Source organism: Heterocephalus glaber, unplaced genomic scaffold (assembly GCF_053883595.1).
Source record: "Heterocephalus glaber isolate CG9 unplaced genomic scaffold, H.glaber_assembly_v1.0 deba00001553, whole genome shotgun sequence".
NCBI classification, from domain to species: domain Eukaryota; kingdom Metazoa; phylum Chordata; class Mammalia; order Rodentia; family Bathyergidae; genus Heterocephalus; species Heterocephalus glaber.
The window spans coordinates 13,247,639-13,265,265 of NW_028258344.1; the positions used below are offsets into that span (position 1 = coordinate 13,247,639).

The following is a 17,627-nucleotide window of genomic DNA, read 5'->3' on the forward strand; positions in this document are numbered from 1 at the left end:
ATAGTGTTTATGAAAACAGTATAAAGGTTCCTCCAAAAACTAAAACTAGCTTGGCATGGTGGTGCATTCCTGCTGAAGCAGGAAGATTGCAAGTTTGAGCACAGGCTGGGCAAGTTATCAAAACCCTGTCTCAAAAAAAAAAATCAAAGAGTTTTTTGAGGTAGTTCAGTCCAGAGGCCTTGAGATCAAGCCCCTGTACTACACACATTCAAGCGCACACACACACACACACACACACACACACACACACAACCAAGCCAAATCAAAGCAAGTAAATCCCCCCTAAAACTAGAATACTACCCGCTAGGGCAATCTGAGTTCTGGATATATATTCAACAGGACTGAAATCATTATGACAGTGAAATATCTAAACTGAACTCCTCTTATTCAGAAACTGGTACACATGAGCAATAAAGATGTTAATACGTTCTACTGCCATTGAGTGAGGGACTGGAAACATAGAACCACTGGAGATACTTTTACTTTTCAAGACATCAGGAAGACATTAAATTTTCAAGACATTAAATGGCTCTGTAAACTGTTATATGCAACAAAGGAATCAAAAGATAAAAATGTAAAATAATTTGTTGATTAGCATAGTTATAAGAAATAAAAATATTTCCAGCTTATTTTTCATAAATATTTCATGTAATGTTAGAAATATGCAAATGTATTTCAGGCTGAAAATTATCCTAGGGTAGTGGTACTCATATCTCTTGACAGCTTTAGTCTAGTGTGAACAATGCTGTAATTTGTGTGATTTAAACAGACATGACATCATTTGATGAGTGAAAGATTACAAGCTTAATAGATAATTCACCACCAAGCTATATAAAGATTTTAATCCAAAATATTTTACTTTCTCCCCTCTGATCATAAGGGTGAGGCCATTATAAAATAATAATTTTTAGTAAATAAAGTATTATCTATACAGTATAATACTAACCTTATAATTGGTAATGTTATTTGTTATATGGTAAGTTTTTAATACACTCACTGAGTGTCTTGACTTGACTTTTACAAAAGTTCACAAATTTAGTTACAAATCCTTGAATAGTATCAGCAAAACAAGTTTCCTTAGGAGTCACGCTAAGTAATATGAACTAAAGGCAAAGTGTTGTTAGATGAATAATACAGATTGCTAGTACAGTAATTATCAGCAAAACTTGTGCTTTGAAAAAAGTGGTTTTGCAAAATTTTAAGTTTCGCTTTAAAATTCTCTATCAAATGTCTTCAATTTTTGTTTTAATGTAGTAAAGATCTCAATAATAAGCAGAGAAATGCTGATACCAAGGCACCAAATTTCTATTTCAGTGAAGCTTATAAGCCATTTTTCTGGAAAGACCACCCATTAATTCTGTTACCCACTGCAATTCTTAGGAATTAAATCTTGTTTTTTGTGATCTTATGTCAGGGCATTCTGGGTGGTAAGATGCTATTTGCTTTTGATGGTTCAAGTGTTTGCATTCCTTCCTGCTTAACATCAATAGTACACAAAAAAAGAGGGGTGGATGGCTGAAACCATTATACAAGAAATTGGATTATAGAGAACATACAATGATACTGGCTCAGACACTACAACGTAAGAATCCAATGAGAATTTTGTTTCCAAATGACTTGGTGGATTTTAAAATTGATTTGCTTCATGTCATCCAACCAAAATTTCTCATTTCTCTTGAATATCATGTTAATAAACTTTTGAATCTAGTTATAATTTGACTTGATAAAATAAAAATGGATCATTCTTAATAGTAGCATGTTGATGAAATGATGACTGTCCAACCTTGGGTGAACTAATTTCAAACTGTCCACATTAGATTTTATGGACTAAGAACACCTATGTGATTAACCATATTTATTCAGTTTACTTTTATATACCTTTTGTGTTCCAACTACTTTTGTTTTTGTTTCTGTGGCTCTAGGGACTGAATGTAGCACTTTCACACTGAACTATATCTCAGAAAATGTTTTTATTTATAGTAAAGGGCGGACCTTGCATGAACATGTATGCACACTTGCATACAATTTCAAAATATAATTTTTGTTATATGTGAAAAAGCTTGGGCTTTGGGGCAAATGACACCAGAGTTGAAATCTCAGGTTAGCCAGTGAACAATGTTAGTACATCACTTAATCTCCCTAAACTTCAATTTCTTATTTGAATATTTTAGTGGAATGGCATCACCTCAGTTTCTAATATAGAATATACTCTGAAAAAAAGCCTATTTCAAAGAAAAAAATTATCATATGCATTTCCAAAGCAGTCAAAAGTAGTAAAATACTCATTTAATGTCCAGGAAAATCATGCAATACATTAGAAAACAACAAAAAGAGTATTAAGTTAAAAGTCAATGAAAAGGTTGTGAGGATTGTTTAAGGAAACAAAATATTAAGGGTAATTCAGGTTGATTTTTAGCAAAATAAATAAAGATATTATGATTACGGGGAGGTTGATTTCTTATGTATCATCTATCTCATAAATATTATTTTCAAGGTTGTGGTGTAAGAGAAGACATAGAGAAATATGATCTATTCTAAGCATCAGCAACTTCAAACAGTGGCAAGAAATGATTTGTTATGAATCCTGTAGGCAGTACAAGTCCACTACTTTTCCAGTTTATTCTGATAGACCTAAGGTTATTTTTTTCTCAGACCTTCATTTAATTCTTCAAGGTTTGCTGTGATCTTCATTCAGGGTAACTTTATTTTCTTTTGGAGGCTTTCTGGGTCTTAAGAGTTACCTGTGACTTACGGAAGAGACATTTGGTGAAAGCCTAAAGCCACCCAGAGACTAAGTATCCTATAATTAGGGATTGGTCATAGCTTATTGCCTGGAGAAGGTCAAAATTGTCAATTTTTGGTTGAGTGAAGAATCTTAACTTTGTATTGAGGTACAAACTAGTATTTATAGTTGATGATCCTGAATCTTAAACACCATAGGGTAGAACACATATCAAAAATAATGTGATTGTTAAATCCAGAGAGAAAGAAAATTTTTTCTGCCATGTCTCCTTTACCCAGTACTGTATCTTCCTGAGTGAGATGCTTACACCAGGAGAGAGAGGAGAGCTAGCAATTTTTTCCTGTTTCATTATTAGTTGGTAGACATTTGGGTTGTTTCTAATTTTGGAGTATTGTAAATTATGTTTATTGGTCATAATTTGAAGAAACATCCAATTCATTTCTTACTCATTTTTACAGAATAGGATCATATATCTCTTTATTGTTGAGTTGTAAGAATTCTTTATATATTATGATTACTGGATCTGTATCAAGTAACTGGATCCAATATATTGCAAATATTTTCTCTCATTCTATGAGATGTATTTTACTCATTCGATGAGATGTATTTTACTTTTTGTACTATGTCCTTCGAAGCACAAATTTTCAATTTTGATCAAGTACAACTTACTATTTTTCCTGTGGTTAAATCATTTGATTTCATATCACAGTCACAATTGCCTAATTCATGATTCCAAAGATTCATGCCTATTTTATCTTATAAGGTTTTCATAGTTTTAACACTTATATCCAGATCTATGATCCATTTTGAATTAATATTTGTATATGGTACAAGTACAGATCCAGTTTCATTTCTTTGTTTTACATGTTGATACTCATGTATCCTAGCATTATTTGTTGAAATGTTTATTCCTGCCTTCTTCTATTTCCTTGGCAGCATTTTGTGAAACCACATTAATCTTAAAAGCCTCCTTACTTTCAAATATAAGAGATTTCAGGCTTATCTTATGCCTCCCAGTGCTAAACTCGCAATTAGCCATAGTTCCAAGGATTGTTGGTTGTTTCTAACTAAAAATTTGTAATGGAGAATAAAATTGCTTACTAGGGTGTATGGTGGGAGTGGAATTGCTTTGTGAACATTTTAGTGAAAAATGTTATGATACAAAATGTACTTATTAAATGTGTTTGTAGGATATAAATTGATATTGATATTTTTAATCCAATTAAAACAATATATTTTTGCTTAAATTCTTTGTTTTAAAATAATCTTTTACACTAAAGATCTTTTTCTGACAAAATGTACAATTATTTATTTGTCTTACTAATAATTCAAGAAAATAGGTCACAAGTTCTCAAAATTCTTAGTGCATTTTAAGCTTATTAATATTTAAAACTTCAGTAAGATCTTTGGAATACTCTTTACAATTATGCAAAAATGCTTGGTGTGGTGGGGTTTGTCTGTCATCCCAGCACTTCGGGAGACAGGCAGGAAGATCACAAGTTCAAGTCCAGCTGAGGCAACGTAATGACTCAGGAAGGCCCTGGCTCAGAATAAAAAATAACAAGGCTGGGAGACATAGCTCATTGTGAAGACTCTAAGTTCAATCCTGAGTGCCACAAAAACAGGAAAGAAAAAAATAGATCTACTGAATAAATTTTTAAAAATAAACATGGTTCCTTTGGTTTTTAAATTACATGGAATACTCTAAAGATTTACAATCAAATTACTTGTTTTAGAGTATATAGAATCATTCACAATACCTTAATATTTGTGACAATACAATGTTCACTCTTATCTGATGAATAATTGTTTCTGTTGTTTTAGTTTACTTTCAGTTTGAGGCCATTGCTGAGAGTCCTAATGTCAAAAAGATTTTCTGCTTTTCGCTATTGTTTTAGTCTCTTCAGCTGTTATAAGGAATGTCATTGGATGGGTGTCTAATACACAACAGAACTTTATTTTTCATAGTTTTGCTAGTATGGTCTAGATCTGGTAAGGCCCTCTTGCAGACAGTAGACTCCTGATTTCTCATGTATTCTCCTTCACATGATGAAAAAACAGGCTGCTAGATCTCTGGTCTCTTCTAAGAAAAGGAATAACTGAAACTGGGTAATTTATAAAGAAAAATGGTTATTTTGGTTCGTGGTTCTGAAGGCCAGCAAGTCCAAGAGCGTGCTGCCAACATCTCTCTGGTGTCTCATGAGCACCTGCTGTTGCTGCACAGAATGACAGAAAAGTTGATGGAGGGAGAGGGTACCTGCAGGAGACAGGAAAGTGCCAAACTCCCAAGAGAACTAACTCATTCCCAAAAGATGTGAATCCCACTCAATGACCCAATCACTTCTTAAATACCCTACCTCGCAATACTGCCACTGTGGCAATCAGATTCCAGCCTGAGTTCAGAGGGAAAACCATATTCAAGTGATAGCAAGGACTAATCCTATTCATGAAGACGCAGCCCTCATAATATAATTACCTCCCAAAGGCACCACTTTCAAATACTATCACATTGGTTGTTACATTTCAATATATGAATTCTAGTGGGAACAAACGTCTAGTCCTTGTCATCTATAAATCTTCTCATGGTGCAGATTATCAACTACCAAGTGAAAGAAGAATCCACTTTTAAATAGAGGATTAAAAACACTTTAAATGGTATCTCCTGGATTTATTTCACCACCATCTCTTCCATCTACAATGTTTCATTACATATCTACACTATAATACTCATATATGATTTTTGCTGCAATAAAACAATTTTGTTCATATTATTTAGTTTCTAGTCATTTAGAATTGATATACTTTTACTTATTTTTTTTTATAGAGAGTATACACTCTTTATTTTTGCTCTGGCTTTTCATACTCAGTGTAATTTCTTGGGATTCATTTATATTTTTGTATGTATCAATAGTTTGTTCATTTTTATTGCTGAGTATTTGTGGTTTTCTATACCTATACTTATTAATGGAATTTTTATTTCTCTATTAAATCCTGGTGTGATTTTCAAATTTTATGATTTTATTTCTTTTTTAAATTCACAAATAATGTTTTAGGGTGCTTTAAACAATTTATTTAACTGAAATGCCATATACTGGCTTCCATTTATTTTGATACATCTTATCCCCAAGGATATTTAAAGGATCTTCAAGCCAATATAAATATTCCATAAGGACTTGACCATTTGGGTGTACATCTGTACAGTACCTCACATCTTTCAGCAAGAAAAACACTGAAGTGTAAAGACCTGACACAATTAACTGGGCATAATGAGAATCTGCTCCAAATTTTTGTTTCTCTGAAGTAAAGACACAACACACCTGTTCAATTAAGAAAACCATCCTTACAACACAGGATGATTTTTTATTTTTAAGAAGGTCTTAGAGCACTCAGATGCTAATTAGGTGCTGCGTGGCAGAGCTACATCCCCAGCTTATGCCATGAATTCATAGGGAACAGGTTCCAACAACTCAGGCTCCTTCCCATTCCTTCTCACAAAGTGTGCTTCTCTGAGTGGGGCAGGCTGGCGCTTCAGTTGAACCCAGGTACCTTTCTCTTTGGCGTCCTTCTTTTTCTGATCATTTTCCTTGACCCATTTCAGGAAGCTATCTTGACTCTTTGAGTGTTTAATTTGCTCAATACGCACAGTAATCCTCTGGGCAAGTATCTTGCCCTTAACTTGCTTGTTTACAACAAAGGCAACCGCATGCTGGGTAGCACTGTAGACTCTAACACTTTTGCCATGGTAACATTTGTGTGATGTTCCTTTTTGAACAGTACCCATTCCCTTGATGTCTACAATATCACCCTTTTTATAGATTCACATGTATGTGACCAAAGGAACAACTCTATGTTTTCTAAAAGGCCCAGAGAACATATAACGGGTTCCTCTCCTCTTTCTCTTTGTGTTCGTCATTTTGGCACATTACTAGAAGATGGCGGTTCTGGCTGAAAGGAACAAATAAATTTTATCTTATAATCAAATATATTGATTTATATATTTAATATTTAAATCCATTTTTTTCCAATTCTTTCTCAATATATATCAAAGCCTTCTATTTTTCCACAAGAAGATGAATGAAAAATAACTTGATTCTACACAATATCTAGGTTTTTATATAAGTATCAAAGAATAAAAAAATGTATTGAAACATTTGAGGTTTTGATCAAAAAATTCTTTTGGATTCAGTCTAAATTCATGTTTTATTTTATCAAGTAAATAAAATTTATATATTTTAATTTCAATTAAGAATGTAATATAATATATAATTAGAATATGTAAACTAGAAAACAATTGCATTTTTCAAAGATAATTGGAAAACTATGTCACCTATGATATCTTTGGACCATTCCCAAAAATGTTATATAGAAAATTTTCTAAATAGTTAATTTCCAGGTGATTTGGATTTTCTTCAAGGATTTATAAAATACATTGATGCTTTACACATTTCAGTTGTAACACATTTCATTCAAAACTCACATTTTATATCATATTCATAGCACATTTCAGCTTTACATTTAATTTTAATATAGAAATCTATAATCTTGCATAAAACCAAATGATATGCCCCAAAGTACCAGTCACTACAAAGTAAGAAACATAATTATGTTCTTAAAGTTAAGCCAAAAAACATCCAGTATCACTATAATTATTTTCTCCATTGTGAATGAGAAGGTATTTAATAAAAAATATCTTTGATTTTGAATATGTGGAAGAGAAAAAACCCCACCACCACTGCAAGGTTGTTTATTCAATTATACACAGGAAAGAATTCAGCCTATTTCCATCTTTGTGGAATCTAATCCTTGGCAATTACGCAAAAAGCCCAGCCTTTGGGCTCTAACCTTTAAATTCCAGCTGCTTAATTTTTTGGCCTGTGACTTTTTCTTATTAACCTAAAGTTAAGTTGATTTTTTGGACCTTGAAACTACTGAATGTAAAATAAAAATATTGGTTTGAAAAATTTAATTCAGGCTGGGCTGTGTTGAAGGGCTTATGTCTGTAGCCTCCACAACTTGGTCGAAGTCTTCAGGACCTACTGTTTAGGTGCTGCAGGCAGAGCTGGGGAAACCACAGCAGTATAAATGTAATAGGTGCAAGGAAGACCTCCTCACAATCCCAACCCACTATGGTGGATGGCTTTTATACACCAACAATGACTGACTTATTGGTGATGGCAGCTGAACAGCTCTGAGAGCAACTTCTTGGACATCTCTGTAAAGGAACTCCCCTGGAAATAGCACCCAAGATCAGTACACATGCAGCATTCATTCAATACTTGGATGAATGAAAGACTGGAGGACTGTCAACTAGAATCTCTCTCCTCTTTCTGACTCTTTCTTGCTATTTGCATCTCCATCTCTATCTCTGGATTCTACTTTCTGTTGGGCTGCTCAATGTGGTGTAAAAGACATGTCTGGTACTTGGGCTTTCCACTTTATAATATCCTTAGAACTTTGGGCTTTTTTCTTTCAGAGTTCATATGTTAATTATTAAAAATGTGCTGCTGTCTTCTCCACAGGTCATATGCCTGACAGAAAGCAGACATAATTTACTGGTAATGAGAGCTCTAATTAATCTTTGTGCATGTTCTCACTACTAAATTAAGAGAATAGTTACCTATTCATTAACAATTTCACCAGAATCATGAGTTTACTTCCTTTCCAATAAAAAGAACATTTACCAAAAAGATTCAATGGAAACAAAATAATAGCATGGACACTGCTAAGGTTTGGATCTCAAAAGTCACTCAAATATCCATGTGCTGAAGGCTTGGTTGCCAGCAGTGATGCTGTTGAGAGGTAGTGGAACATTTAGGAAGTAGGGCTCAGTAGGAGGAAGTTATGTCATTGGGAACATGTCCTTGAAAGGGATATTGGGAAACTGGCTCCTTCTTGTCTCTTTTCGCTTCTCTTCTCCAATAAGGTGGAGGTGAACAGACCTCATGCATCATGCACTCACACCATGATATACTATGCTGCTACAGTTCCAAAGAAACAGGGAAAAACTACCATGGACTGAAATCTTTGAACTCATGAGCCAAAATAAACCCCTCTTCCTTCTAAGTTGATTAGCTCAGGTATGTTGTCACAGTAATGAAAAGTTGACTAGTAAAACTACAAAAATAAAATAAAATTAATAAAATTGTTTATATGTTGGGAGCTTTAAATTACACAAAGTATTTTCATAGATATTAATTCTAGTAAATCCAGTCCTCATAATTTTTACCCTAACTGTACTGATGAAGAAATGTGACACACATAATTTAAGTAACTTCTGCATATAGCTAATAAATGACTGGCCTAAGTGTGAACTCAATGCTTCTGATCAAAATTTAGTCTTCTTTCAGACACAGCACACTACCTCTATAAGTCTCTGTTCAGTCAACTGTTTGTCACTGTATCACGGTATTTGAGAGAAAGTTACTAAGAGAAAAACGTTTATTTTACCTCATAGTTTTGGAGTTCCAGTCTTTGATGAGCTGCCCAGTCTACTCCAAACCAGCCCCCAGAGGCCTGGGGTCCCTCTGCCTTCTACAGTCCAGTCTCCACTCTAAGTAGTTTTCTTCCTTTCCAATAAAATAGTTTTTCTATGGTAGCTATAGATTCTTTCATTTCTTCTGTTCTTTCCACAACTTAATCAAAATAACAAAAAAGTTACGTTAAATCCTGAAAAGTAGAATGTTCTTTTGGGTTTTGGTGATGGGAGTACTAAAGGGTGGTTATGAGAAATAACTTGAAAATATGCATATTCTGATCATTTTTATCCTTATGAGTTTATATTTCTTGTCTTCTTCCCCAAACTCTAACTAAACAGAGCCTTTCTCTATTCCATAAAGCTTCTGTACATTTGTCTGAAGTGAGCTCACCTCACTCTACATGAAGGGATTTCTTCCTTAATCTCAACCCCACAAACATACCCCAATACTTATATTTCAAGCACAATTTATGTTTGTTCCTTCTCTTTAAAGTTCTTGCTACAGTTTGAATGGCTTTGGGCTTCCAAAATTCCTATGTTGAAATCTAATCCCTAATGTGATAGTATTGAGGTAGGGCCTTGGGAGATAAATAATGAAAGTGAAGCCTTATGAATGTGATTAGTGCCCCTATAAAGGAGAACTGAAGGAGATTTTTTTTTTTGTCCCTTGTAGTAAGTGAGGACCCATACATGTTATCTATGAGGAAAAGACTCTTACCAGACACCAAAATCTGCCTGTACCTTGTGTTAGACAGCTATCTATTACTGAAATAAACACTCAAGATAATCAGTTTATAAGGAAAAATGGTTTACTCTGGCTCATGGTTTTTGAGGTTTCAGTCTGTGATCAGTCACAAACATTGCTTTTGAGTTTGTGGTGAGCCAATACATTATGGTGAGGAGGATATTGATGGCATTATTTGCCACATGGCTCAGATGTCAAAAACAGAGGATGGAAAGAGGCTATGGTCACAACATCCCATTCAAGGGCACACCTTCAATGACAAGAAGAACTCTCACTAAGCCCTGACTCTTAAAGTTTCCACAGCCTCCCAATAGTGTCACTCTGGAGAACAAGCTTTTGAAATATGGTACTCTGGAGGACATTCCGGATCCAGTCTATAGGAACACCTTGAACTTCCCAGCTTCCAGAACTGAAAGCACTAAATTCTGTTGTTTATAAGTTACACAGTCTAAGACATTTTGTTATAGTGGCTTGAACAGACTAAGATGTTCTCTCAGAACTTTAGGATAGGAAGTAATTACTTCTTTTGTCCTTTGGTTTCATTTTTGTCTTTATCTGTCTTCTGTCTTTGTTCACGTTCTCATGAATTGTTACTTTCTCTTTTTTTCTAGACAAAAAGGCAGCAGCATAGGTATTGATTCATCTGTATCCAATTTAGAGTTTCAGCAGTTTACAGTGGCTATTTTGAAATATATCTCAAATGGCTCTCATTTCTCCAAATATTCCCGACAAGTTTCATGAAGGGGAGGGAATTAATGGTAAAGTTACAGGCAGAAAAAAACAAAAATTTGCTTTAAATTCTGAACATTGGACATTTTTCCATGCAGGGGGCCATAGTGAATACAAATTCCTACTTCGGTAGTTTGAAATTGTTTTTATTTGGTCTCAAATTTTTATTAATTTATTGATTTTGTTCATATGCTTCTAGCAGTTTTTACCTTTATGAGCAGGTCTGGCATTTGGAACATTTTATGCAATTGACCTTCAATCACTGCCTTCCTCACCCTAGACATTTTTCCAGTAACAATAACATCAAAGCACTTTTCTTTGCATCACAGAGAGTTAAGATATTTTATTTTAAAAAATATTATTCTTAAAACTCGTATTTTTCTTTCAGTTGACTTTTCTTTCTGTCATACAAAATTTAGCACTTTTTACAGGGGGAGTTAATGTTTAGATTTTGTGTGTCTGAAAATGTCTTGCATTTTCTTTCCCACTTGAATAATGGTTTAGCCAGCTATTATAGTTTTATTCCACTTGAAGATTTCACTCCTTGGTTTCTTGCAATTTTTATTGCTGATGAGATTCTCATCATCTATATCGTTGTTACTGTTTGTTAAGTAATCCTTTTCTCTCCAAAAGCTTTTTATTTCCTGCAGTAATAGGGATTGAACCTAGGGTCTCTACACTGAGTTATGTCCATAGCTGTTTTTATTTTTTATTTTGAGATAGGGTTTCACTAAGTTGCCCAGGCAGAACTCAAATTTTTTATCTTCCTGCCTCAGCTTCCCAAGTAATTGGGATTACGTGTGTGTATCACTGTGCCGGGCTCTGAAAATTCCTAAATTCCCTACTTCTTGCTTGATATTCAGCTCTTGAATTGCCATTTAATGTAAGTACCAGTGAAATGAGTGTTGCCCACCTGAGACTTAGCTCTTCTGTTTGAAAATTTATTTCCTTCTAAAATTTCTTTTTCTACATCAATCATATCTCTTAGAAAAATGTAAGATCTTGGTTCTGTTTTAATTACCTTGGTTTTATACAACCAAACTACTTCTTTATATCTAATTTTGATTAAATATTGTTTTTATATTGTGTAAAGCCTGCTTTTCCCTACAGCACCTCTTTTTAAAAAATCTGTTTTTCTCTATCTTTGAGATTCTTGTGATACACTCTTGGATTTTAATGTCTGTGGTATCTGTTTATGGTCTTTTCCTTATATCTCTCTATTTTTACCTTTATGATCATGAGAAGGACTAAAGTTGTGCCACCCTAAAATACGACTATAGCAAACCTTAAATATACCTCTTTGGGACAGGTTTATTTTGAGATGATTGTTTTGAGAAACTGCAAACACTGGAGGAGTTCTGAAAACAGAGTAGTTACCCTTTTACAGGGAAATTTGCATTTATGAAAGATATCCCTGTTATGAGCATGCACACAGGCATGTATGTGTGTATCTTGCTCTCTGTCTCTTGCTCTCCACCCCTCCAGGATACTTAGGATGACTAAATAGCTACAGATTCCTAGCAGAGAAGGAATCATTGTGAATCTGTATAACAACCCCACCTTTATTATATAGTTCTTTTTTGTGATCATCTAGGCATTTCCTCACTTCCTTCTTTCTTTGTTTCAGAGAAAGTGTTCAAGCCTCGGGTATAAGACAACTCTTTGAGATCTCTAGTGTTAATAGTTTGGCTTATCTCTGTTGTATATAGAAGGTACACATGTTATTAAACTTCTGTTTAGGGTTTTCTTAATAATTTGCCTTTTGTTACAGGAACCCCCAGTTAGAAACTCAGGAGGGGAAAATTTGCATTACTATCTGTTAATATTGCTATCACTTGTAATAAACTTAATTATATGTACTTTTCTTCTTTCTGCAGCCTGAATACTTTAGTGTATCCTAGTCTGTCCTCAGAGAAAGCACCAGATAGTCCTTAGCATGGTGAATCCTGCTGCATCCACCAAAGGTTGGTGGTAGCATAGCTGCTGTGCTGTGAAATTCATATTTCACTGTGATTCATGATATCTATTTATCATAAAAACACTATATAATGGAATACAATTCATGTTTTAGATTTTTAAGACAAAATTAGATGGGAGGCTTTCTGATATAAACCTTAGAATATTTTTAATGTTTTTATATTGGAGAGAATATCTAGAATTTAGATTTACAAAAACAACATCCAATAAAATGATACTGAAGGAACAGTCTATATTGTAAAAGTTAATTCTTTACTGCTATATACTCAGCCAGGAGAATCTGGGTTCAATTTAGTGATGTCAGAGGTTGGAAGAAAAATTGTTGCCAAGATGAAATTCACATTTGTGTAATGAATTGTCCATTCTTTTGAGTTAGTTAATATAGAAATATTTATGGTAGGTCTCAGTAGATCAATTTTGATTTATAATACAGATGAACATAGCATAAGCAACTTTAAATTTAGTGTACAGAAAATATGCAGTAATGAATATGCCAAATTTTCTGATATTTTAAAAAAGTAGCTATTGTAACAAAAAGAAAAGAAAAAAAGAAAACCAAAGCAACTCCAGAAAACAATGAATAAAAAACTGATTCCATTAAAAAAAGTAGCTATTGTGGGGACAGAGAATGATTTTTTCTTTAGATCCAACCCCGACAAGTTCCTGCCTTCCTGAGTGGAATTCATGAGATAATTACTAGGATATTCACTGGGTACAATGTTCCTTTCACTGCAGCTGCTGCCACCAATGTTGCATGAAAGAAGCTGGGTGTTGCCGCCAAGGCATCCTTTCTACATTTGCCAGGATTACTGAATCTGCTTAATCACAAGGTGCTGATACTTCTGCCTTCTCCTCTCAGATCATTTTGTGCAGTCCTCACTGCTCCTGTCCAGCAATCACGGTGGCCTTTGGCTCTTCTCTAACATGACAAATCCACTACGGTCTTGCTTTTCTTGGACACTATTTCTCTTCTTGATGTGGGCCCCCCCAAACTTTGTCATGGCCTGCTCCTTCATTCCAAATGTCACCTCATCAAGGAGGCCTTTCCCAATTCCAACCCTACCACACTCTTTCTTTATATCTGACTTTTTTCTCAAAGTATCATCATCACTTATTTATTTCACTGCGTGATCCTGTGACTTTCCCTGATAAAATATCAGCTGCGTGAAGTCATGGATCTTGTTTGTTTTGTTCACTACTATTATCCCAGTACTGATAATAGTTCATGGAAAACATATATTTACTGACGGTATAAATTAATGGCAAGACTGTGCAGGATATGACTTACTAAAATTAGAAATAATGGGTAATTTTTATTGAGGTGTTCTGTAGCAGGTATTTTCCTAAGTCTGAATTTATATGTATTAACTCACTTGATCCTGACAGGGCTAGAGAGAAGGGACACCCAGTGTGGCACAGTCCCTAAGTCACAGAACTGGGAACTGAACCAGGAAGTCTTGTTCCAGAGTAAGAAGGCTTTCCTGTTCTGCTGTTTCCATCAACGAAGGAAAATATAGGTATAGGAGAAGGTTGGGAAAGTGAAAGTATAATGTAGTTGTTTGGCATGTGATTATAATAACCAGATAAATACTTGCATTTGCATTAAGGTGTCATAAGATGAACAATGGATGGTAATAAATTTACTAATGTTGCCTTGCCTACTCTCATACTATCCCTTTTGGACTGTATAATTGAAATGGATGTTGTTATTTATAATAGAACAAAAGAAATCTCAGTTTTCAAAAAGTTTAAAATTCTTCTAACCAAGTCACTGGTTTAGTGTAATTGTTTTAGAGAGGGATATAGATACCAAAGCAAAGTAAAACACATTTGAATCTTTTTTTTTTTTTTTCCCCTGTGGTACCGGGGATCGAACTCAGAACCTTGCACATGCCAGGCAGGCACAGTGTCACTGAGCTAAATCTCCAGCCCAGGATCTTAATATTCACTGTGCTAGTAATTGTTTTGGTAGCATAGATTCATAAGGTAGTAGGGTCTATCTCCATTGGCTGACTAAGAAATCATGACAAACAGCTGCTACTGCAGAACTGTATTTGTAGTTTCAACAAAATTAATTTGTATTTGTTTTTCTTGTGCAGGTATATCCCAAATTATATATTGATTTATACACACATAGAAAAAAATTAAAAATAAATTCATTAATTTTCTCTGATTTTAATAGTAGTGCACCTTTTCAAAATTCTTAACACGAGTCAATAAAATGTCACTTTGCACTCTTATTAATATATACTTATCATCTTACATGATAAAATAAAACAAAGATATTTAGAATTCATAAGACGGGTTATTTTGTGACATATTATACATAGTATAATGTTAACTTAGTCCTGGTTTAAAAGGTTGCTTTTACATGTAGAAATAATAATTCTAGTATTTAAAGGTGAGAACTGAGCAGAACTCATACTGAGAGTTGCCAGATGATAGAAAATGTAATGAATTTTCAGGGAAAACATGCTATTTTTTTTCAAATAAATAAATGTAATTCCCTGCCCCCAACTTGTTTGAAGCCTGTTGGCATATACCCTTTTGGCCTATCAAGATGAGTTTCTGGCTTAATGTTCAGAAAGGCTTTTATGTCTGAAAAGTGAAAACAGGTGCATGCAGATAGTTTTCAGTCTTCTTTTGTAAAAATGAATCAAACCAAACAAAAATCAAAGTTTTCCAAATTAGACATCCTTTTCCCCAGTTCTCAAATCCTTAATTTCAGGTTTGCAAAATGACTTGTTAAATAGGTGATTAAGGTCAACAGCTCAGTTATTATCTCAATGGTCATAGTTTTTTTTTTTTGTCTTCTCTATCATATTTTCCTGCTGAGTTATGTCCAACAGCAGCTGTTGTTACAGCAACCTGGTTAAATTCAGTCAACATTTCTGGAAAGCCTATACTGTGCAAGGGACTGTAGCACTTACTCAGAGTAAAATAAAAAGAGCTCATGCAGGCTGCAGCCTCATGTCTGGCTATGACACACCTCAATGCCTTGGGCTCAAAAACTGGCATAACATTTTGTATTCTGGTCCATTTTAACTCGTTAATTATTACCGCAAAGCATTTTACATTGATAGTTTGGTCAATTATTCTAACAAGTGAATAAGTGCTTGTATTGAAACCAATTTTCTAGTCACTAGGCAGTTAATAAGGCGACTAAAAATAAAATGTCTAGTGTAAATGTTCCTGGTTAGGATGAAGGAAGCTGAGTTCTTGATTACAGCTAATCAGTACACCTTGAAAGACAGCTAATGAAAACATGAAATTGAATCACCTTTCAGCAAATAAAGGTAGAGAAGAGATGAGATACTCTTGTGAAATACCTACAATGCAAAGCAGAAAGTTTTAGGTGGGAAATATCTAGCAAATTAGAAATAATAGGGGCTGAGAACTCCTAGAAGTTCCATTAAATAATCCAAGAAAGCCCCTTTAAAATAAACTATAAATTTAAAGGAAAGGTACATGCATTCCTTTTATAAATGTGAATACACAGCTACTATATTTATATATTTAGCCTTAGAGGTGTGTTTTTACAATTTTTGAACTTCCATTAGAAATTGCCTGTGGGTTTCAGCACTGAGTTGTGTAACACAGGAGGAATATAAAAATTTTCTTAGTTCAATGGTTCAAAACACAGGAAAATTTAGGGAGTTTATATTGGAAAGAATAAATAGAGCTAGGCCTATTTGAAGGGCAATCCCATGAAAGACAAATATACTTATTTTTGTTGCTCTGAAAGGCAGTACTGGCCTTAAAATAAAGGCTACACAAGTTTTACTTAACCTAAGAAATGACAGTGGGAAAATGACATCGTGGAGGAGTTGAAAAGTTGACTGTCCATTCCATCTTGGGAAAGGCGGTCTAAGAGATTGGAAAAGATGATCCTCGGTCCCGTTATCTGAATATGCTCTCCCCAAATATGCCATGTTATATGCAGCTGACATTAAATAGAAAGAGTATTCTGGAAGGCCAGACCCAAGGCATAAACTTTTAAAAGCAGGGAGCTGTCTCTTGCTGATGACAGAAGAGGAAGGCAGAGAAGGGCTCGATATGGCACTGCTGGCTTTGAAGATGGACAGGAAGTTGAGAGAAGGACTTTGGAATCCTCTGTGCACAGAGAGCAGCTCTTGATTGACAGACTGCCAGGAAAGGGGCCCTTCTATGACCAGGAGGAACTAGATTTGGACAGTAACTTCAATGGGTTTGAAAGTGGTGTCTTTCTCAGAGCGCCCCCTATAAGAAATTCTTCCACCAACACCTTGATTTTGGCCTTGTGAGACCTGAACAGAGTAATTAGCCAAATTCTCCCAGCCTTCTGACTTACAGAACTATGAGAGAGTGATTTAAATGGGTGATTTAAGCCATTAAATTTATAGTAATTTTTTCACCAATGTGAAAACCAATTTAAAAAATTTTACCTCAAATATCCCATTTCAATTCTAAAAAAAAATTTGAGGTGATAATAATATTTCAATGTGGATTCATTAGTGGTAAAAATGTACCATTCCCCCATCCAAGTACTAATCAGGCCCAACCCTGCTTAGCTTCCAAGATCAGAAGAGATGGAGATAGGGCACATTCAGGGTGGTATGGCTCTGGACCAAATGTACCATTCTGGTGGCGTACATTGATAAAGGAAGAAGCTGTGCATATGTGTATGTAGTAGAAGATAGACAGTATATGATAAAGCTCCATCTTCTGTTCATTTTTACTGTGAACCCCAAACTATTAGAAACACAATAAAAAATTTTAAATTTCTATTTTTTACCCAAACTGACTAAGTAGTAATGAGGTTTCACTTGACATTAGTTACTACCTTTTTTTACATGCTTATTTACAATGTATTCTGAAATTAAGTAAATGACTCACAAGAATGTTACTGTCTTGCAGTATAAAAATTCTATTGGGAGGGGAGGGAAGAAAAAAAAGAATGAAGATATGTAGAGGTACAA

The 17,627-nt window shown here is 34.4% G+C and overlaps 1 protein-coding gene and 1 pseudogene across 6 annotated transcripts in view; one reads left to right on the top strand and one right to left on the bottom strand.

The window, feature by feature from the left end:
* CUNH8orf34 (chromosome unknown C8orf34 homolog) overlaps positions 1-17,627 on the top strand; it is a 423,558-nt gene that overhangs the window by 246,661 nt on the left and 159,270 nt on the right. The window lies entirely within an intron of this gene.
* LOC106009171 (large ribosomal subunit protein eL21 pseudogene) lies at positions 6,043-6,656 on the bottom strand (annotated as a pseudogene).